General features: G+C 48.9%; 1 long non-coding RNA gene across 1 annotated transcript in view; it reads right to left on the reverse strand.

The window, feature by feature from the left end:
* The window catches only part of LOC137421241 (uncharacterized), a 43,484-nt gene extending 23,815 nt beyond the window's left edge, over nt 1-19,669 (reverse strand). The window contains exons 1-2 of the long non-coding RNA XR_013622352.1: nt 19,581-19,669; nt 16,790-16,957 (exon numbers count right to left, since the gene is read on the reverse strand). This is a non-coding gene — a long non-coding RNA (uncharacterized LOC137421241). The remainder of the gene's footprint in view (nt 1-16,789; nt 16,958-19,580) is intronic.
* Nucleotides 19,670-22,267: the final 2,598 nt, after the last annotated feature.

Genomic DNA, 22,267 nt, shown 5'->3' on the forward strand with positions numbered 1-22,267 from the left:
TGATTGACCAATCTGAACGATTTCTTTGTCAAATTTTCATTCAAAAACAAACGACAACCCATTGCTGGATAAACTTGCAAAATGTGAAAAGTGTTTTTTTTCCTTCAACAACTTCTATATTCAAAAGGGAAGAAAATATTCAATTCTCAAATTTTTATTTAAACCTAAATCAAGCTCTGGGTTGTAAACGAAATTTGAGTAACTGTAGTTTGCATGCTACCTTATTTGTGCAGCATTGGGTTAAATGTCATGTTGTGTGCAGGTAAAGGTGATCTGGAAGAAGCAGCTAATTTCCAAAAGGATGTGCCTCAAAACGTTTGGAAATCATCTGTTCCGATTGAATAGTCAAACGATGCATCAACACAAGAATCCAGCCGCACTTCTCCTCTTGTGGATCCAGGTTTGTGCGACCTAACAGGAAGTGCTGTATTACGCTTCAAAATGTCATTTGATTAATTTTCTGTGTCAGTCACATATTTTATGTAGACAGGAAAGTTGTTCCCAGTTTGTGGGGAAAGAAATTCCATTGTAACTCCAGCTGGAAAGTTTGTTACTTAGTGTAATGAAGTTTGGTTTGCGTTACAGTAAAGATTCCTCGTACATCCTCCTCTCTCTTTTTTTTGATCCTATCACCTCAAATCTCTTTCCTCCCTCCTACAAATCCACTACCTACCTTCCCATTTACCCAAGTATCATATCCATTCCCCTGTGTCCCCCAGATGTGCTGAAATTGATGGCACACACACGGGAGGGCAGATGCCTTGAAGACGTTTCTTACCTTTTTAAAGGTTTATTTGTCATGAATATGGGGTCAAACATGGATGACATGAGCAGTTTGGAACAGTCCAAGCAAATCAACAGACATGAGCAGGGAGAAGGGAGTATTCAACTTGTATGCAAGAAAATAAATAAAACCTAACCCACACCTGGTGCCACAGATTACTTTTGTACAAATATTTAAAATTGCAGTTGAGGACTTTGCTCTGATTGTGATGTGCAGGGTGGAAGGTGTAGAAGTTTCGCTTCTACTTAAGTAATCAAATTGAGACTATCCTTCTGCATGAGTGTCCCTGTAGCTAATTTCAATTCTGTCTGTATTTTCATCTTTTAGGAAAATCACAGAAATATGAATGGTGTATAAAATACTCTGAATAGGTACATGTGGAAAATGTATTCATGTGCTGTGCCAATGAATAATGCTATACTGTGGATTTTAAAAACTGTATGATCAGCAAATTCTTCTCCATGCATGCATCTTTCAGTGCAAGTAAAAGCAGATGTACATTCATCTAATTTGACTCTTCCAATGCAAGTGGGACACTGCAGTGTAATGATTGCCAAATGATTCCAGAGGAAAAAGTTACCCAAGGGGTAACTTTTCGAAAACTCATCTTTCAGTTTGACATCTCAAAGCATACCTACTGGTTGTTATGGCTTGCATGAGCAGATCCAGATGCGGGACCAGAATGTCTGAAATCCCCACAGGTCCTTGGGGTTCTCCTGGGAAACTTCAAAGGACTTTGCTCTTTTAGAGAAATGTGGGAGAAAACGGCAGAAGAAGACTTACCTGATTTGCTGTGTTATGTTGCGTATTCTGTGCTGTAATCAAGTTAACTTTTCCATGGAGCTCTGCTCAACTTTTGTATGCGTATGTACTGTGTGAGGCAAATCAGAGCTTTATCAAGCCAAGTTTCTTCTCCAATAAGAAATAAAAATCTCTCCAACCTAAGCAAAGGTGTTTGTGAACATTGCTCAGACAAGCACACTTCACCAGTTCTTCAACAAAGGTGATGATGCAGGAAGGCAATGAACATCATAAACCGATTTTTCACAGTTTTATTGAAATCTTCGAATGCTCCTCTTGAACCCGATTTTAGAAAATCAATTGATGTTGCTTGATGAATGGAACAATATCTTCAAGGTTGCTTCAAGCTTTCTTTTGGTGTTGAAGAAGTTGAGACACCACTGAGTACGTGGGTGTTTCTTACCGTTCGTGTTAGTTGCTTGAGATGACGTTCATCTTGAAACGTTTTTGATAAGTGCATAATGTGCTTTCTCAACTTGAAAATAGAGAAGGTCAATATGATTTTCTTCATCATTCTAGGAGTTCGACTTTCTTCATCGTTCTAGGAGTTCGACTTTCTTCATCCTTGGATTTTCTTAGAATCTGCTTTTACCATATGAGTGAATGCTTTGAATGTTTCCTTTTCAAAGTTATGAATATATTCCAACTTCATCGGGAACGTCAATCCATCAACCTTTCGTGTATTTCATACTTGCCATGGCTTAGCCTCCCAGGAATTCCACTTTGGTCAGTGATCGCGTGCGCTAATAGACTTGAGGAAACATTTATTATCTCGATTTTTTTTCACATTCACCACCACTGTGTTTTAGCGTTATCCCCTTCAATAATACAATGTCAGAAGAAAGTTCGAATTTATGGTGTGTATTTCCTAGAAAATGATTTTATCTACTATAAATCTGCTTCCTTCCATGTTCCTGTCATCGTTCATTACACAGTTGTGAAGTTCATCATGAACACTGTCAATCTTGAAAACTTTAACATGAAGTCATAAACTGAGGTGGATCGTACTCATGTCAGGGGTTTGGACGGCGTGGGGCAATGTTGATCAGAACAGTGTTTGTCTATCCGTACACCTACAAGCGTGTACACCAATCAGAGTGGAGGATCTGGCCACATGATCACCACATTTGCATGTTTTACTCAAAAAGGAAATATAATAACCTGTGGAATGTTTTTGGGGTCCCAGCGGTTGTGGTAAGGGTAGGTAGGAGGTTTCAGAAATTCCTCAATACAATTATGGTTCACGGGTTTGATAACATCTCAATTAAATTTAGATTTAATGTTATATTTTGATGTATTAATTTGTGATTGGAATGATGAATGATGCTGTTTGGAATTAAAATAGAGAGATATTGAGTTAAAAGCAGAATAAGAAAATGAGGAAAATGTTTCCATCCGTGACATTCGCAGATTTCCCCATTTGCAGTTTCACCATCAACTAGACATAGCAACATTCAGACTGGGAACGTTTTGTTTTTTTGTCCAAATACTTCAAAAACCTGCTATCAATTCCTGACGTTCGACTGAAGGTGGCACAGGAATGTGGAATTTATCGATTCATCATTTGCCATTCGTCGGTTTTTCACAGAACCGTTTTTACCCAAGTCAAGTCATTCAATTCACGGAGAGATCATTTATCCAGAAGAGGTTGTCTCTGCCTGAAATGGAAAAAATTTAATACTACATTTGAAAATTTAAAATACATTATTTGGTATCAGCTAACTGGTATCCCCACCCAGGTCCTACTATCCTTATCAAACAAGCCTGCCTATGCCATTGTTAGGCTATTGGTATTGTATTTTTTAAACCAGGTCGAGGCTCGTGTAAGAGCTAACCCATATAATAAAGGGAGCGGAGACAAGAGGCGGAGAGAGAAGGAGGCACAAGAAGAGCAGAGAACAGGGACTTTGGCAGATCTGTGTGAGGGAGGGCTGGGGTGAGGTACACAGGATAAACAGGATGGACAATACAAGGACTTGCAGGAAGAAAAAAAACGGCATTTGAAAAAAATGGATTTGGGGTATATCCATGGGGGTGGAAAAGATCAAGGAGTTTTTTTTTTTTTTTTTTTTTTTTTTTTTTTGTATACAAGATCGAGGCTCATGAAAGAGCGAACATTAATCACACAGAAAGACAAACCGACACATAAAACATATAACATCGGGAGCGGTAGACAAGATGGGGAGAGAGGGGGAAGGACACAAACACAACATTTGAGAGCAGGGACCGAGAGACATGGAGACATCGAGAGATCTGAGAGAGGGCGAGGGCTTTGGGGGGGGGGCATGGGAAGGGGGCGGTGGGAGAGGTATAAAACATATGGACACTGCCAGGACTTCCAGGAAAGAAGTTGGAATTTCAAACAAGGTGGATCTGGGGTGAATTAGCCGGGGTAGAAAAGATCAAGGTTTTGGATGGGGGAAGATAAGAGATGGTGGTGAACAGCTGTTTTAAAGACCTGGAGGGAGGAGCGGGATTGAAGGGAGTGAGGGAGTTTGTTCCAGAGGCGGGAGAAAAGAGGAATGAAAGAGTGAAGGTGAGCAGAGAGCCGAGATTTCGGCAGTTTAACCATCAGAGGGTTGCTGGCAGATCTTGTGCGACCTGTAGGAATATTTGGGGGACAGAGCACAGAGAGAGCTGGGGGTGCAAGGCCGGAGAGGAGTCGGTAGAAGACAGAAAGACCACCTACCTGCCTGCGGTGAGTGAGTGAAAGGCCCTCAGAGATAGCTTCATCGCGGGAGATTCCAATAATTCTGAAAGCTTTGGTTTCAACAGCGTGAAGCCGAGCTAGGTGTGAGGCAGGAGCACCGGCCCATAGGGGAGAACAGTATTCCATTGAGCTGCGGATGAAAGCCTTGTATGTGGTGAGGAGCTCAGGTGTGCCGAGGAAGGACTTCGCACGACGGAGGATGCCCAGTCGGCGACTGGCTTTGGAGGCCAGCTTGGAAATGTGGTTTTCCCAAGAAAGATCATGGCAGATAGTGAGACCCAAAAGCTTGAGCGACAGAACTTCTTGGAGAGGATTGTTGAGAAAGTAGATGGGAGGGTTGTCCAGTCGATCTTTTCGGAGAGACATAGTAAGAGTGTGAGATTTGTCAGGATTGAAAGACATGTTCCACTTGTTTGACCAGTCTGTGATTTTGTCCAAGTTGTCCAAGTTTTGTCCAAGAGTTGGATGGGGGAAGATAAAAGATTGGGGTGGACAGCAGTCTTGAAGACCTGGAGGGAGGAGAGGGATTGAAAAGAGTGTGGGAATTTGTTCCAGAGGCGGGAGAAAAGAGAAATGAAAGAGTGAACGTGAGCAGAGAGTCTCGATTTTGGCAGTTTCACCAGAATAGGGTTGCTGACAGGTCCTGTGTGTCCTGCAATAATATTTAGGGGACAGATCAGTGGGAGCTAGGCCGGAGAGGAGTCGGTGGAAGACAAAGGCCGCCAACTTGCCTGCAGTGAGAGTGAAAGGCCCTCAGCTTTATTCTGGGAGACACCAACGATTCTAAAATCCTTTGATTTTACACCAAGAAGCAGAGCTTGGTGTGAGGCAGGAGTACCAGCCCAGAGGGGAAAGCAGTACTCCATCAAGCTGAGGATCAAAACTTTTTATGTGGTGAGGAGCTCATTCGTGCCAAGGAAGGACTTCGTATGACAAATGATGCCCAGTGAGGCCAGCTTGGAAATGTGGTTTTCCCTTGAAAGATCATTGGCAGATAATGAGACCCAAACGCTTGAGTGACAGAACTTCTTTGAGAGGATTGTTGAGAAAGTGGATGGGAGGGTTTTCCAGATGATTTTTTCGGAGAAATATAGTGAGATTGTGAGATTTGTCAGGATTGAATGACATGTTCCACTTGCTTGACCAGTTTGTGATTTTATGCAGGTCGGCAGAGAGTGAAGAGGCTGCTGTCTGCCGATCTGAGGGTTGAGATATGTAGCCGCAGAGGGTGGAGTCATCAGCAAATAGATGCAGGATTTTCCAGAGAGCTGGAGAGATCATTAATGAAGACCAGAAGAAGCACAAAGCCCAGAATACTGCCTCGAGGAAGTCCAGCCTGGACAGGAAGAGGAGATGAGATAATTCCATTTTGAGCCACACGTTGACTACGACACGAGAGGAAGTCCACGAGCCACGTGTGGAGTTTTCCATGGATAACATAAGATGAGAGTTTGGTGAGCAGGACAGGGTGCCAGACAGTATCGAAGGAACGAGGAACGTCAAGGGAGAATGCTCTGATTTCCTATCTGGCGTGAGGACCTCCATCCATTGTTGAGACAGCAGAAGCAGCATGTCCAGAGTCGAACGACCTGGTCTGAATCCAAATTTATAATCAGAGATCAAGCCATTGGAGAATAGGAAGGATTTAATATCAGAAACAATTATGTATTCCATGACCTTGTTGATGATTGGGAGCAGGCTGACTGGTGTGCAGTTGCAAGGATCTGTTTGTGCACCTTTTTGTGTTGAGCAGTAATGTTGACCGATTTCCAAGCAGATGTGATTTTAAAGCAATAAACAAAGAACTGAACGTGGATTTTAATTCTAATAATTTTTGAGGTGTTGCAGATGAAAATGCAAACCCATCAGGTACCACCCCTAAAAATAGGATGGTCATGATGTCATCTGCGTGACGTAATCAAAGGCATGGTTGTCTCAACGCAATGGATAATGGCCACATAACTCTATTCAGATTCATCAGAAAGTGAGTTTGATGAAGATTTTTCTGATCAATAATTCCTTGATCGTGAAAATCATAACAAACACGACCCGCAGCAAAATAAATCCCTTGACGACGTGGGTCACCTGGATAAAAATTGTCATTTTTAGGGGGGGCCTGGCCAATCAAGCATGCAATTGTATTGATGAATTTCTGAAACCTCCTACCTACCCTTACCACACCCACTGGGATTCCCAAAAACATTTCACAGAAGGTTATTATATTTCGTTTTCCTTAAATATGCAAATGTAATGGTCATGTGACCAGATCCTCTGCTCTGATTGGTGTACGCTTGTAGGTGTACGGACAGACAAACACTGTTCAAAACAGCATTGCCCGACACCGTACAAACCCCTGACGTGAGTACAACCCTTCAGGTTTATCACTTCATGTTAAAGTTTTCACGATTGACAATGTTCATGATGAACTTCACCGCCATGAAATCACAGCTTCACAGCAACGATGAAGACAACCATATTCATGATGAACTTCACAGCTATGAAATGAACGGTGACAGGAACATGGAAGGAAGTAGATTATTGATAAAATCATTTTCTTGGAAATACACACCTTACAATAAAACTCTTCATTCAAGCTTCTTCCTATATGGAATTACTGAAGGGGATAACGCTAAAACACAGTTGTGGTGAATTGGGAAAAAAAATCGAGCTAATAAATATTTCCTCAAGTCTATTCTCACATACGATCACCCACCAAAATGGAATCCTGAAAGGCTCAGCCATGACAAGAGGTATGATATACACGAAAGGTTGATGGATTGACGTACCCGATGAAGTTAGAATATATTCATCAATTTCAAAAGGAAACATTCAAAGCATTCACACATATGGTAAAAACAGATTTTAAGAAAATACAAATACAAAGGAAGTCGAACACCTGCAACGACGAAGAAACCCATATTGACCTTCTCTATTTTCAAGTTGAGGAGAAAGCACATTACGCACTCATCAAAAACGTTTCAAGATGAACGTCATCTCAAGCATCAAACAGGAATGGTAAGAAACACCCATGTACTCAGTGGTGCCTCGCCTTCTTCAACACCAAAGAAAGCTTGAAGCAACCTTCAAGATATTGTTCCAACCATCAAGTAAGAGCAAGCGACTTGCCAAAAGCGGGTTCAATAGGAGCATTCGAAGATTTCAACAAAACTGTGAAAAATCGGTCATGTTCATTGCCTTCCTGCATCATCACCTTCCACCCTGCACATCAGTCAGAGGAAAGTCCTCACCTGCAATTTTAAATATGTGTGCAAATGTAATCTGTGGCACCAGGTGTGGGTTAGGTTTTATTTATTTTCTTGCATACAAGTTGAATACTCCCTTCTCCCTACTGATGTCTGATGATTTTGCTTGGACTGTTCCAAACTGCTCATGTGTTACGTGCTCCTCCCCAAACCCCGGTCACGGTGTACCTTCGACCCCAGGGGGGTTGACTCCTAGTGTCAAAGATCAATGGTGAAACCACACCAATTGTTACCAACAAACAAGTATTGTATTAAGATCACACAAGAATAACAGCACAATAACAATATTAATCAATTGTACAACCAATATATCATTCCTATGATGGTACCATCAGTTTCGTACAATATAACTCACTGTGCTCCAAGTGAGCAAAAATAACATTCCCAATGTCTCTGTCCCAGCTTCAAACCAAAGTCGATCCACGCTCTAGTGATCTTCAGAATGATGTTGTATCGAGACCAGAATCCCGCTCGGTTGACAGTCACACTGCCAAAGATAGGCAAAATTGTCCTCAAGAGGCGGCTGGGAAATCACACCTTCGGGTATGGACATTCAACGGCTCCCAATCGGCGAACCACAAATTCACACTCAAAATCCACGTTACACACACACACACCAGGTTAACGTCTGGATGCGGTGAAAAGGTTGAAGCGAGGTGAAAAACCTGGAGCGAGGCGAAGTCAGGCGCGAGGCAAAATGGCCAAAGGTCCGTTCTCGAGACGTAACGGCACTCCAATGATTCTCTTCAGAATCATCCGCAAAACCTGTCACGCAGGTTTATCTGTCACAGCGATAACAACTCTGTCGCAGGAATCCCTTACCCAAGAAACCCCAAAGTTCGCTAGTGATCCCCGTTCGCCAGAGTTTGCTCAAAACCTCAACGCAGCTCGGCTCCTTCTCCGACCTCACTCGCTCCGCCTCCTTTTCTCTTCTTCTTCGTCCGGTTCCCGATCCGGTTTCCGGTTTCCTTTTACCTTTTGAAAACAGTTATCTCTATTTTACCTAAACGATAACAATAATAGTACAAATAATGTATGAATGATCGTTTTAAGGCCATTTTCCCCGCCAGACCGGGGGTTAGCCTTGCGGCCCCATGACAATCATGGTTCCCTGTTTGAGGCAATGTTTTTATGGCCGGATGCCCTTCCTGACGCCAACCCTGAGTCGCCTCTTACGATGCGCAGGGATATGGTGTACCTATTCTAAACCGGGGTACACACCAGGATCATTCATCCCAGCAAGCTGGTACTCAATTTGCCGACCTCAGAAGGATGACAGGCTGAGTCAACCCCCTTGGTGTTAATTTAGTGATGACCGGGATTCGAACCCAGGATCCTAGGATCCCAAGCTGGCACCCTAACTGCTAAGCCAACACCAGGCTGATAATAATAATTCTAATAATAACATTCTAATAATAATAATAACAAATAGTAATAATGAATTCTCATCCACTGTAAATATATTTTTTTGGTTGCATGTACTATGATAACAATAATAGTACCACCTTTAGAACAAAAAAAACCACCTTTCGAGGCCATTTTTCCCCGCAAAGCGGGGGTTGGCCTTTTTCGGGCACTGTGGTTGTTGTTGTTTTTGTTGGTCCCCTTTTTGAAGCAATGTTTTACGGCCGGATGCCCTTCCTGCCGCCAACCCTGTTTGTCGCCTTTTACGACAAGCAGGGAATTACCAGTGAACTGGTACTCAATTAGCCGACCTCGGAAGGATGACAGGTTGAGTCAACCCCCCTGGCGTTAATTCAGCGATCGATCGGGATTCGAACCCAGGATCCTAGGATCCTAAGCTGGCACCCTAGCCGCTAAGCCAACACCAGGGCAACACCAGGGCAACACCAACACCAACACCAACACCAGATAACAATAATAGTACATGCAACCAAAAATGTTTACAGTGGATGAGAACCACAACAACGGAAGTGACGAATCCGTAACACATGTTATCCATGTTTACCCCATATTCATGACAAATAAACCTTTAAAAAGGTAAGAAACGTCTACAAGGCATCTGCCTCCCGTGCGTGTGCCATCACTTTCAGTTCATTTGGATGAACCAAGGGAATGAATAGGGTACTTGGGCAAATGTGAAGGTGGTTAGTGGATTTGGGGGAGGGAGGAAATAAACATGAGGTGAGAGGATCAAATAAAAGGGAGAGGAGGATGGACGAGGAATCTTTACTGCAACGCAAACGAAACTTTATAACACAGAGCTGGAGACAAAATGGAGACAATCTTTGAACAGTGTTTGTCTGTCCGTACACCTACAAGCGGAGACAAATCTTGACAATATAACACAGAGCTGGAGACAATCTTTACTGCAACGCAAACGAAACTTTATAACACAGAGCTAACAAACTATCCAGCTCGAGACAAAATGGAATCGTTTTCCCCACAAACTGGGAACAACTTTCCTGTCACCATAAAAAATGTGACTGACACAGAAAATTAATTTGAAGCCTAATACAGCACTTCCTGCAAGATGACACAAACCTGGATCAACAAGAGGAGAAGTGCTGCTGGATTCTTGTGTTGATGCATCGTTTGACTCTTCAATCGGAACAGATGATTTCCAAACGTTTTGAGGCACATCCTTTTGGAAATTAGCTGCTTCTTCCAGGTCACATTTACCTGCACACAACTCGACATTTAACCCAATGCTGCACAAAGAAGGTAGACATGCAAACTGCAGTTATTCTCCCAGTCGCACCGCGGAGCGAAAGGGGGACTATGGTTTTCCCCTCCGTCCGTGTGTGCGTGCGTGCGTGCATAAGTGAAGGACCAAATTCTAATTTGGTGTGTGGGTGCAACTAGGCATATGGAAGAACCCCATTGAAAATTAGGTCGCCACGTCAAAATCCAAGATGGCCGCCGCCATGTATGTCTGATGCCATGTATGTCTGAACCTTGAGCGGAATATCTTGGAAAATAAGCGAAGGACAAACTTCTAATCTGGTGTGTGGGTGTATTTACGCATAAGGGAGAACGCTATTGAAAATTGGGTCGCCACGTCAAAATCCAAGATGGCCACCTTGCGTCTTCCACTTTGTCAACTCACATCACTTCACCGACGGGGGACCGAGGCGTAACGCTTGTTAAAGTTTAGTTTACAACACAGAGCTTGATTTAGGTTCAAATAAAAATTTGAGAATTGAATATTTACTACCCTTTTGAATACAGAAGTTGTTGAAGGAAAAAAAACAATTTTCACATTTTGTAAGTTTATCCAGCAATGGGTTACAGTTTGTTTTTGAAAGAAAATTTGACAAAGAAATCGTTCAGATTGGCCAATCAAGAATTTCCATGATACGACATTATATATTTTCCATGATATAAAACATGGGGAAAACTTCAATGTGTCGTGAAACACAGAACACTTTGGGGGGAACTTTCAAAGTATTTCTTGGCATGCTGAGGTGGATAAGAAGGAAACATACGAGACTTGGGTCTTGATCCATCATCCTGAGAGCGGAGGCTGCAGAAATCACTGAACCCGATTCAACAGAACCCAGAAACGTTTTCCAGCTGCACATTTTGGGATCTGACAAACTTATTGGGAGAAATTTTAAAGTTCACGAATAACATTCTCCAAGTTGACAAACAGACTTCCCAACAGAGAAGAACCTGCAATCTGGACATCTTGTGGTTTCAAAAAGTAATTCATAAATTTACACAAGTCAGCATACATTGCAAATTGAAGTTTCTCTTTGGCGAGAGAGAGGAGTTCAGTTTGCAATGCATCCGACTCTGTGAAAGCTCGAATAACCTGATTCTCAATTCCAAGCTTATCGACCACTGCTTGGGCTGTTTCTGCTCGTGACTGTAGCCTTGTGACTGTAGCCTTGTGACTGTAGCCATTTCAAGCAGCGGTCCATTTCACTGATGCCAGGGATACAATGCTCATGTTAGAAAAGTCATAACTTATCATTGCAACAATAAACTCCTCCCTGTCTACAGGCATCGTCCCACCTTCCCTCAAAATTGCTGCTGTTACCCCCATTCTAAAAAAACCTGGTCTAAACCCTGACACCCTAAACAACTTCAGACCCATCTCCAACCTACCCTTTCTGTCAAAGGTTTTGGAACGCGCTGTAGCCACTCACCTCAAACATCATCTCTCTGCCAATAACCTGTATGAAACATTCCAATCCGGATTCCGCTCCAACCACAGTACTGAAACTGCTCTCCTCAAAATCACCAACGACCTTCTCCTCTCCTCTGACGCTGGCAACCTCAACATTCTCGTCCTCCTCGACCTCAGCGCTGCCTTTGACACCATCGATCACACTATCCTCCTCACCCGACTTGAATCCACCTTTAACGTTACCGGCACTGCCCTCTCTTGGATTAAATCATACCTCTCTGACAGATGCCAGTTCATCTCCATCAATAACTGCAAATCCCCCACTGCTCCCCTCCCCCAAGGTGTCCCCCAAGGTTCAGTTCTTGGCCCCCTCCTCTTCATCCTTTACCTGTCCCCCCTCGGTCACTTAATCCGCCGTCATGGTCTCCAATTCCACTGCTTCGCCGATGACATCCAGCTTTTCATCTCCACCAAGTCCGTCTCCACCGACACCCACTCTATCCTGACAAACTGCATCACTGAAATAAAATCCTGGCTTCAAATCAACTTCCTCAAGCTTAACTGTGATAAATCTGAAATAATCATCATTGGCCCAAAAACGCTCACAAAATCCACCCATAACTTTGCCCTCAACATCGACGGTATCCCAGTATCCACCTCCCCTCACATCCGGAATCTTGGCGTCATCTTTGACCAAACCCTTTCCTTCGACAAATACACTAAACAGATCACAAAGTCAGCCTTCTTTCACCTGAAAAACATTGCCCGTCTCCGCTCATCCCTCTCCTCCACGGCTGCAGAAACCCTCATCCACGCCTTCATCACCTCCCGTCTGGACTACTGCAATAGCCTCCTCTATGGTTCACCCTCAAAAATCACCAATAAACTCCAATACATTCAGAACTCCGCTGCCCGTCTACTCACCCATTCCCGGACCCGTGACCACATCACCCCCGTCCTTTAGAAGCTTCACTGGCTCCCCATCCCCCAGAGAATCCAGTACAAAATCCTCCTCTTGACATACAAAGCCCTCCATAACCTGGCCCCATCCTACCTGGCTGACCTCCTCTCCAGACACACTCCCACCCGCAACCTCCGCTCTGCTGGTACCAACCTCCTGACCCCCTCCATCCGGACCAAATTCAGATCCTGGGGGGACAGGGCCTTCTACATCGCTGCTCCCACCCTCTGGAATTCACTACCTCACACCATCAGAGACTCCTCCTCACTCACCACATTCAAAACATCACTAAAGACCCACCTGTTCAACACTGCATTCAACATTCAACCCACAGCATTTAACCCCTGACTATCTCTTCTCCTTCTCCCTCCTTTTGCTTTAAATATTTCCCTATTGATTCTTGTCTTTTTGCAATTGTTGTTTTCATGTATTGTTATGCATTATGTTTGCCACTCTGTCAAAGCGCCTTTGGGCTTCTGGAAAAGCGCTATACAAAATAAATGAATTATTATTATTATTATTATAACATACAATGCCATTTCATTAATTCATTCATTCATTAATTCATTCATTCATTTCAAGCACACCATTTCACTTTATTACAAGTGACATTTTCTAAAATCAGTTTGAAAAAAAAATTGTGAGCTATAATTTTATTCAATCAATCTTACCAGCAGTTCCAAAGTAAGGGATTGCAGGGGATAAGGGATTGGAGGGGATAAGGGATTGGAGGGGATAAGGGATTGGAGGGGATAAGGGATTGGAGGGGATAAGGGATTGGAGGGGATAAGGGATTGGAGGGGATAAGGGATTGGAGGGGATAAGGGATTGGAGGGGATAAGGGATTGGAGGGGATAAGGGAGTTGAGGGGATAAGGGAGTGGAGGGGATAAGGGAGTGGAGGGGATAAGGGAGTGGAGGGGATAAGGGAGTGGAGGGGATAAGGGAGTGGAGGGCATAAGGGAGTGGAGGGGATAAGGGAGTGGAGGGGAGAAGGGAGAGAGAAGAGAGAGAGAAGAGAGGAAGAAAAGTGGGAGAATGGAGGAAAGAAGTGAGAGAAGAAGGGAGGGAACAAGGGAGGAAACAAGGGAGGGGACAAGGGAGGGAAAAGGGAGGGAAAAGGGAGGGAAAAGGGAGGGAAAAGGGAGGGAAAAGGGAGGGAAAAGGGAGGGAAAAGGAGGGAAAAAGGTGCGACAAAGGTGCGAAAAAGGTGCGAAAAAGGTGCGAAAAAGGAGGGAAAAAGGAGGGAAAAAGGAGGGAAAAAGGAGGGAAAAAGGAGGGAAAAAGGAGGGGAAAAGGGAGGGAAAAGGGAGGGAAAAGGGAGGGAAAAGGGAGGGAAAAGGGAGGGAAAAGGGAGGGAAAAGGGAGGGAAAAGGGAGGGAAAAGGGAGGGAAAGGGAGGGAAAAGGGAGGGGAAAGGGAGGGGAAAGGGAGGGGAAAGGGAGGAAAAAGGGAGGGAAAAGGGAGGGAAAAGGGAGGGAAAAGGGAGGGAAAAGGGAGGGAAAAGGGAGAGAAAACCGCAGGCAGGTAGGTGGTCTTTCTGTCTTCTACCGACTCCTCTCCGGCCTTGCTCCGCCAGCTCTCTCTGTGCTCTGTCCCCCAAATATTCCTACAGGTCGCACAAGATCTGCCAGCCACCCTCTGATGGTTAAACTGCCGAAATCTCGGCTCTCTGCTCACCTTCACTCTTTCATTCCTCTTTTCTCCCGCCTCTGGAACAAACTCCCACACTCACTTCAATCACACTCCTCCCTCCAGGTCTTCAAAACAGCTGTTCACCACCATCTGTTATCTTCCCCCATCCAAAACCTTGATCTTTTCTACCCTCACTAATTCACCCCAGATCCACCTTGTTTGAAATTCCAACTTCTTTCCTGGAAGTCTTGGCAGTGTCCATATGTTTTATACCTCTCCCACCCCCCCCCCCCCTTCCCATGCCTCCCCCCCAAAGCCCTCTCCCTCCCACAGTTCTCTCGATGTCTCCATGTCTCTCGGTCCCTGCTCTCAAATGTTGTGTTTGTGTCCTTCCCCCTCTCTCCCCATCTTGTCTACCGCTCCCGATGTTATTTGTTTTGTGTGTCTGTTTGTCTTTCTGTGTGATTAATGTTCGCTCTTTCACGAGCCTCGATCTTGTATACAAAAAAAAAAAAAAAAAAAGGGCGGGAAAAAGGGAAGGAATAAGGGAGGGAATAAGAGAGGGAATAAGAGAGGGAATAAGAGAGGGAATAAGAGAGGGAATAAGGGAGGGAATAAGGGAGGGAATAAGGGAGGGAATAAGGGAGGAAAGAAGGACAGACAAGGGTGGGGTGAGCGGGAAGGGAGGGGAGGGTAGGGAAAAGGGAAGGGGAAGGGAGAGGGGAAGGAAGGGGAAGGGAGAGGAGTAGGAAGGGGAAACGGGTGGGGGAGAAGAGAAGGGAGGGGAAAGGGGTGGGGAGGGGAAAGGGGTGGGGAGGGGAAAGGGGTGGGGGGGGAGGGGAAAGGGGTGGGGGGGGAGGGGAAAGGGGTGGGGGGGAGGGGAAAGGGGTGGGGGGGGAGGGGAAAGGGGTGGGGGGGGAGGGGAAAGGGGTGGGGGGGGAGGGGAAAGGGGTGGGGGGGAGGGGAAAGGGGTGGGGGGGAGGGGAAAGGGGTGGGGGGGGAGGGGAAAGGGGTGGGGGGGGAGGGGAAAGGGGTGGGGGGGAGGGGAAAGGGGTGGGGGGGGAGGGGAAAGGGGTGGGGGGGGAGGGGAAAGGGGTGGGGGGGAGGGGAAAGGGGTGGGGGGGAGGGGAAAGGGGTGGGGGGGGGAGGGGAAAGGGGTGGGGGGAGGGGAAAGGGGTGGGGGGGAGGGGAAAGGGGTGGGGGGGGAGGGGAAAGGGGTGGGGGGAGGGGAAAGGGGTGGAGGGGGACAGAGGGGTCGGTGAGAGAGAGGGAGGAGTGGGGGAGAGAGAGGGAGGGGTGGGCGAGAGAGAGGGAGGGGTGGGCGAGAGAGAGGGAGGGGTGGGCGAGAGAGAGGGAGGGGTGGGCGAGAGAGAGGGAGGGGTGGGCGAGAGAGAGGGAGGGGTGGGCGAGAGAGAGGGAGGGGTGGGCGAGAGAGAGGGAGGGGTGGGCGAGAGAGAGGGAGGGGTGGGCGAGAGAGAGGGAGGGGTGGGCGAGAGAGAGGGAGGGGTGGGCGAGAGAGAGGGGTGGGCGAGAGAGAGGGGTGGGCGAGAGAGAGGGGTGGGCGAGAGAGAGGGGTGGGAGAGAGAGAGGGGTGGGAGAGAAAGAGGAGTGGGAGAGAGAGGGGTGGGCGAGAGAGAGGGGTGGGCGAGAGAGAGGGGTGGGCGAGAGAGAGGGGTGGGCGAGAGAGAGGGGTGGGCGAGAGAGAGGGGTGGGCGAGAGAGGGGTGGGCGAGAGAGAGGGGTGGGCGAGAGAGAGGGGTGGGCGAGAGAGAGGGGTGGGCGAGAGAGAGGGGTGGGCGAGAGAGAGGGGTGGGCGAGAGAGAGGGGTGGGCGAGAGAGAAGGGTGGGCGAGAGAGAGGGGTGGGCGAGAGAGGCGGGTGGGAGAGAAAGAGGAGTGGGAGAGAGAGGGGTGGGCGAGAGAGAGGGGTGGGCGAGAGAGAGGGGTGGGCGAGAGAGAGGGGTGGGCGAGAGAGAGGGGTGGGCGAGAGAGAGGGGTGGGCGAGAGAGAGGGGTGGGCGAGAGAGAGGGGTGGGCGAGAGAGAGGGGTGGGCGAGAGAGAGGGGTCGGCGAGAGAGAGGGGTCGGCGAGAGAGAGGGGTCGGCGAGAGAGAGGGGTCGGCGAGAGAGAGGGGTGGGCGAGAGAGAGAGGGGTGGGCGAGAGAGAGGGGTGGGCGAGAGAGAGGGGTGGGCGAGAGAGAGGGGTGGGCGAGAGATAGGGGTGGGCAAGCGGGTGGGGATGGAGTGGAGAGGAGGGGTGAGATGGTGGAGAGGAAGCAGGGGATGAGGAGGAAGGAGAGGAGAAGGCAGTATGAGGGGGGGGGGGGGGGGAAGGAGGGAGCGGGGTAATAGGGAGGGAAAGGGAAGAATGGGGGGTCAGGAACATGATTGATTGGGGTCAGGAACAACACTAAAGTCCTTATGAAGCCACAGGTTGCAAATCCATGCTATAGTTGATGCTCAGCAGCCAATTGAAGTCAGATGAAGAACTGAAGCCACATGTCAGCCATTTTCCACTCCCAATCACGGTGCACGAGAGTAATTACCTTGTGTTCAGTTGTTCAATTATCGACTTGGCACGAAGGTTGGACTTCACACAACCCCTTCTATCGACTTAGTAGTGATGGGGAGAACATCAGAACCCTTTCCAGCATGTCGTGCTCTTCGGAGTGCAACTCGACCTTGCCAGTAGTACGCAGACTCCGAACAAATCACTGATGGATGTCATGGGTTAATATAGCATGGAGGCATCAACAACATACCAGCAGATTAAACCAAATGAACATTGCACCCAAACTCTGAACAAATCACCAGTATAGCATGTCATATATGAAGATGGAATTGAACTAAAATCACCAATGGGGTGGAAACTACTCAGGGAAACGTTATCACATGTATTGACGTTAATCAACAATTAGCAATAACTGAAAACATTGCTGTACATATGAGCCTTCACAATAGCAACACAATCAGGATAAGACAGCAATCGTGCAGACATGCAGGCGGTGGCCAAGTATGACTGGAGCCACGCAGGTCGGGTGCAGGTGATAGCTGAGGGCCGAACAGCTGTTACACCAAAGCACAAATGACTGGCTGACTACAGGGTGGAAGGTAGCGATCCATATCAGGCTATACGCCTGTGGCAACCTCCAAAGGGAACCCCCGGAGCCCGAAGCGGCACAGGCGGCAGGAGCGGTATCGGTGGTGACACAGGGGGTGGTGGTGTCCACCAAAGGCTGGTATACTCCAGGTCGCAATCAGACTCACAATGACAGTGTTGGAAGATCGTGCCGGCGGAGAAAGGATGGACGTGAGCTGGAACCCGCCAACATACGTCCTGGAGAACCCCAGAGGCAGAAGAATGTGGCTGACTGCCCAGGATTCCGATCCCATGGACGGAACACCACGGGTGGTCAAGTGATGCCACAATATGTCAGTGTCGTGCAGAGGACACACCACGTTCCACAGCGAGGCAAACGAGGCCACCAACAGGAGGCAAATCCATGCACAAACGAGTCAGGGGATTGAGCAGTGTCGCCCGATGCCTGCCGTTGACAAAAGAGGCGGTGGTGAAGGAAACAACAGTCCCGCAAAGAACAAAGACCAACCGGCGGTAGTATTTAGGGATTTCGTCAGTAAAGGAAACAACTACAGTGTCCGGGGAGCTCACAGTTGTCTGCTCAATAGCCAGGTAAGGAAAGTATGCACCGCGCTTTGTGGGGAGGTCTGTGGTGCGAGAACTTCCGCCCTGATGGCGACAGAGTGAACAAAGCAAGGCTCAGGCCAAAATCGGGTCGGTGGCTCTCCAAAGTAAACCTGTTCAAAGTCAAAGGTTGTCATGAGTTTCTGAGCTTGCTATCATTTGCAATCACCAATAGGGTTTCCACGAGTACATTCCCGTCCACACATCTCGGAGCCAGCTTGGGGCTGGGAGGCTCAGGTCTCACATCAAGGTTGTCTTCTTCTTCAGAACAGTGGTAAAACCACACGTTCCGAGAACTAACCTCATAGGCATGAGGCACAACAGCTAGGTTGTCTTCCTCCTCTTCTTCTACATTACAATCGTCAAAGGTTAATGGGTAGTTGTTAATCCTCATGCCACAAGCACCGACCTCGTCGGCTCAATGCTCAGGTTTCACGTCAACGTTGTGTTCCTCTTCTTCCCCTGGCGGCACAGTCGGTAATCCAGTGTTGTATTCTTCTTCTTCGCTATCGGGGCATATCCACAGAGGCTTCACATCAAGGTCCTCGTAAGAATGAGGGTCAGGCTCTTCACCAAGGTTGTATTCCTCCTCTTCTTCTTCATTACAGTCATTGATCGTTTATGGGTTGTAGTTATTCCCTATATCAAAAGCACGGACCTTGTAGGCATGAGGCTCAGGTTGCACGTCAAAGTTGTGTTCTTCTGCTTATTCTTCCCCGTCAGAACAGTCGGTAATACACAGTCTGTTGATTTCTTCTTCTTCGCGATCGGGATATGTCCTTGGGTCGAGAGAAAGGTTATCCTGGACATTTTGTAGCCAGTTCTCGAAAGACGTAAATGTTTTCTGCTTCATCAGACTCCATTGTTTGGGAGCCAGATGTGCCGCCACCATGTTGGGAGTGCTGAGTTCTTTGGCTGTTTCGGCGAGTCGGTCGGGAAATTGTCTTGATGCCCAATGGAAATTTGCCATGTTTTACATTGTGTGCTGATGAAATGACAAAACCCGTGCTATGCAGATTCGTATTCTTCCGCCTGGTTCGATCCATATCAGGATCACGTGAATAAAAACGCTTGCAGAATGAGGCGGGAATTTACTGTTCGTTCGTCGTCGGTTGTTGAATCAGCGGACGAATGGAATGGGTTCAAATGCGCTGCCACCGAAGGGTAAACGACTCTCCTTCCTTCGGAGCGAATACACAACCAAAACACGTCGAGGTTTTGTTATAACATCAGCTTTTAATCATCACACTTTAGCGGATGACGAGGCAACAGCACACCAAGACACAAAAGACATGACACCAGGACTCACGGGCCGCGCATGCGCAATAGCGATGATGTATGCCGACGTCACATACCAACAACATCAACCAAATTAACATATAATGTCCCACGAATTTTACACGTGGAGGCTTTGCTGTTCTACCCACAGGAGGATGTACGTTAATTGCTCCTCTGGGCTCATCTCGGCGAGAGGTTCCCCGCGTACGAGTTCAGCATTCTGATTAAAAGCGGCAAATGCAGAGAACACGTCTGGGGCCCAAAAGTCCATTCTCGGTGGTTCAATGTCTCCTTCCCCCAAATCAGACCCGAAGCACAAAGGGGTTGGGGGATCGTCGATGAATATGTGCTCTCACCTGGTCGGGGTGGTTTAGAAGTTGAACACCGCTGCCTCCATGTGATAGATCAGGACCGAGCGAGGTGAAGCAATAACCTTAGGAAGAGCACGAACACAAACACCCACGTGTCAGGTACAGTTGGTTGAAAGAGAAGGTGAATTGAACAGAGCACCGGAAAAGGAAGTACCATAAATCATGAGAACAATAAAGTCAAAAAAGCACAGAATTAGATGAGTGTAGCGGCTGCCGCTGGGTTTTCACAATCGCCTTGCACCTATCAAGGAAGCGGAGCGATCACCATGCCGGGCTCGTCCAGGACGCCCGGGCAGGCTCGCCCTCAACTTTCCAGGCCGCAGCCAGGACGCTGGGCCACGCCCCCTGGCGCCGGGCCTGGGCAAACCCTCCGGGATAATAGGTATATATATTGCTGCCCGATAAACGGGTTTTCAGAGTGCCTGAGTGTTTGATTTGATTAAAGCAACTCGGATGAATTCCAGCTTTTTGTCGCGTCCATTCTTCCGATCGACGTGGGAGCCCCAGCTCCTTCATTGGTGACCTACCGACATGGACACGGCAGTCGCCCTTAAACTGCCTACCTTCTGGGAGGCTCACGCGGCGGTTTGGTTCGCACAGGCGGAGTCCCTGTTCGCCCTGCGAGGCATCACGGCCGACGACACCCGCTTCCACCATGTGGTAGCTGCGCTCGGTTCGGCTACCGCGGCCCGCGCCCTGAGCCTCCTCGAGAGCCCGCCAGCCGCTGACAAATACGGCGCGATTAAGAAGCTTCTCCTCGATGCTTTCGCCCTCCCATCGGCGGAACGCGCACGGCGCCTGCTCGAACTGCCTGAGCTCGGCGACACGCGCCCTTCCGAGCGAATGGACTACATGCTTTCACTGCTCGGCGAGCACTCTCCGGCATTCCTGTTCCGGGAGCTGTTCCTCCGTCAGCTGCCTAACCCGGTACGCCTCGCCCTGGCAAGCACGACGATCACAGATCCCCGGGCCCTTGCCAGAGAAGCCGACAAGATCTCCGCCGCAGGACAGCGCGTCGCAGCGGCGACATGGGACCCACCGCCGTCCGACGCAACACCCATGGCGCCCGAGCACCCGGCACGGTCGACGGCCGAACTGCCGACGCAATTGGCGGCCGCTACACCGAGCCGACCACCTCCAGCACGACGACCGGGGCCTCCACCTGACCAAGCGTGGTGTTACTATCATGCCAGGTTCGGACAGAAGGCCCGGACATGCCGACCCCCGTGCACCTTCGGCAGGCCGGGAAACGGCCGGGCCGGCGTTCATTACCAGCCATGAGCGCCGGCCACACGGGCAACTTACTGTTCATCACGGATAAAGCGTCCGGACGGCGCTTCCTGTGCGACACCGGCGCCCAACTGAGCGTCATACCCGCCTCTGACCAGGACAGTTCAATCCGCGGTTTGCGGCCCCTCCTTGGTTGCGGCCAACGGATCGACCATCCGCACCTTCGGCCCGCGCAACGTCACCCTCTGCTTCGGCGGCCAACGCTTTGCTTGGACGTTTGTAACCGCAAACGTGCCCATGGCTCTGCTAGGCGCCGACTTCCTCTGCGCACACGGACTGCTGGTGGACGTCCAACGGCGTCGTTTAATCAACGCCGAAACCTTCAGCTCCCTGGTATGCACATTGAGCAGCTCCGCGCCGACCGAGCTGGCATGCACCGTCCCGGCGGCGAACGAGTTTGCTCACCTGCTCACGGAGTTCCCGGCCCTCACGCGGCCGACGTTTTCGGCCGTCGCAGTACGGCATGGGATCGAGCACCACATACCAACCACGGGCCCGCCGGTCTACGCCAGGGCCCGCCGCCTCGACCCAGCCAAGCTCGCCGTAGCGAAGGCCGAATTCGACGCATTGGAGCACCTCGGCATCGTGCGGCGCTCCGATAGCGCGTGGGCCTCGCCACTGCACATCGTGCCCAAGCCGGGGGGTGGATGGCGCCCGTGTGGCGACTACTGCCGTCTCAATGACGCTACCACCCCCGACAGGTACCCGATCCCGCATATCCAAGACTTCTCCGCCCGTCTGGCGGGACGGGTCATTTTTTCGAAAATTGATCTCATACGGGGATATCACCAGGTACCTGTCAGGGCGGCCGACGTCCCTAAAACGGCAGTCATCATGCCGTTCGGCTTATTCGAATTCTTGCGGATGCCGTTTGGTCTCAAGAACGCGGCTCAGGCGTTCCAGCGCTTGATGGACGGCGTGCTGCGTGACCTGCCGTTCCTTTTCGTTTACCTGGACAACATCCTCGTCGCCAGCACGTCCCGGGCCGAGCACCTCCTCCACCTCCGAACACTGTTCGGGCGCCTCAGCGAGCACGGCCTCATCGTCAACCCGGCCAAATGCCACTTCGGCACGACGGCCGTTGATTTTTTGGGCCACCACATCACCAAGAACGGGGCCGTGCCGCTGCCAACCAAGGTCGAGGCCATCACCACGTTCCCGCGTCCCCGCACCATAAAGGCCCTGCAGGAATTCCTGGGAATGGTGAATTTTTATCACCGCTTCGTGCCCCGTGCTGCTCAACTCATGCGGCCCCTCTACGAAGCCCTACGGGGCAAGCCGGCCAAGCACGACATCGCCTGGTCCGCAGCAATGGATGCGGCCTTCCAACGCTCAAAGCGGGCCCTCGCCGACGCAACACTGCTCGCTCACCCGGTGCTCAA

The sequence above is a fragment of the Myxine glutinosa genome, chromosome 1, assembly GCF_964187855.1.
Source record: "Myxine glutinosa chromosome 1, kmMyxGlut1.1, whole genome shotgun sequence".
Taxonomy (NCBI): Eukaryota; Metazoa; Chordata; class Myxini; order Myxiniformes; family Myxinidae; genus Myxine; species Myxine glutinosa.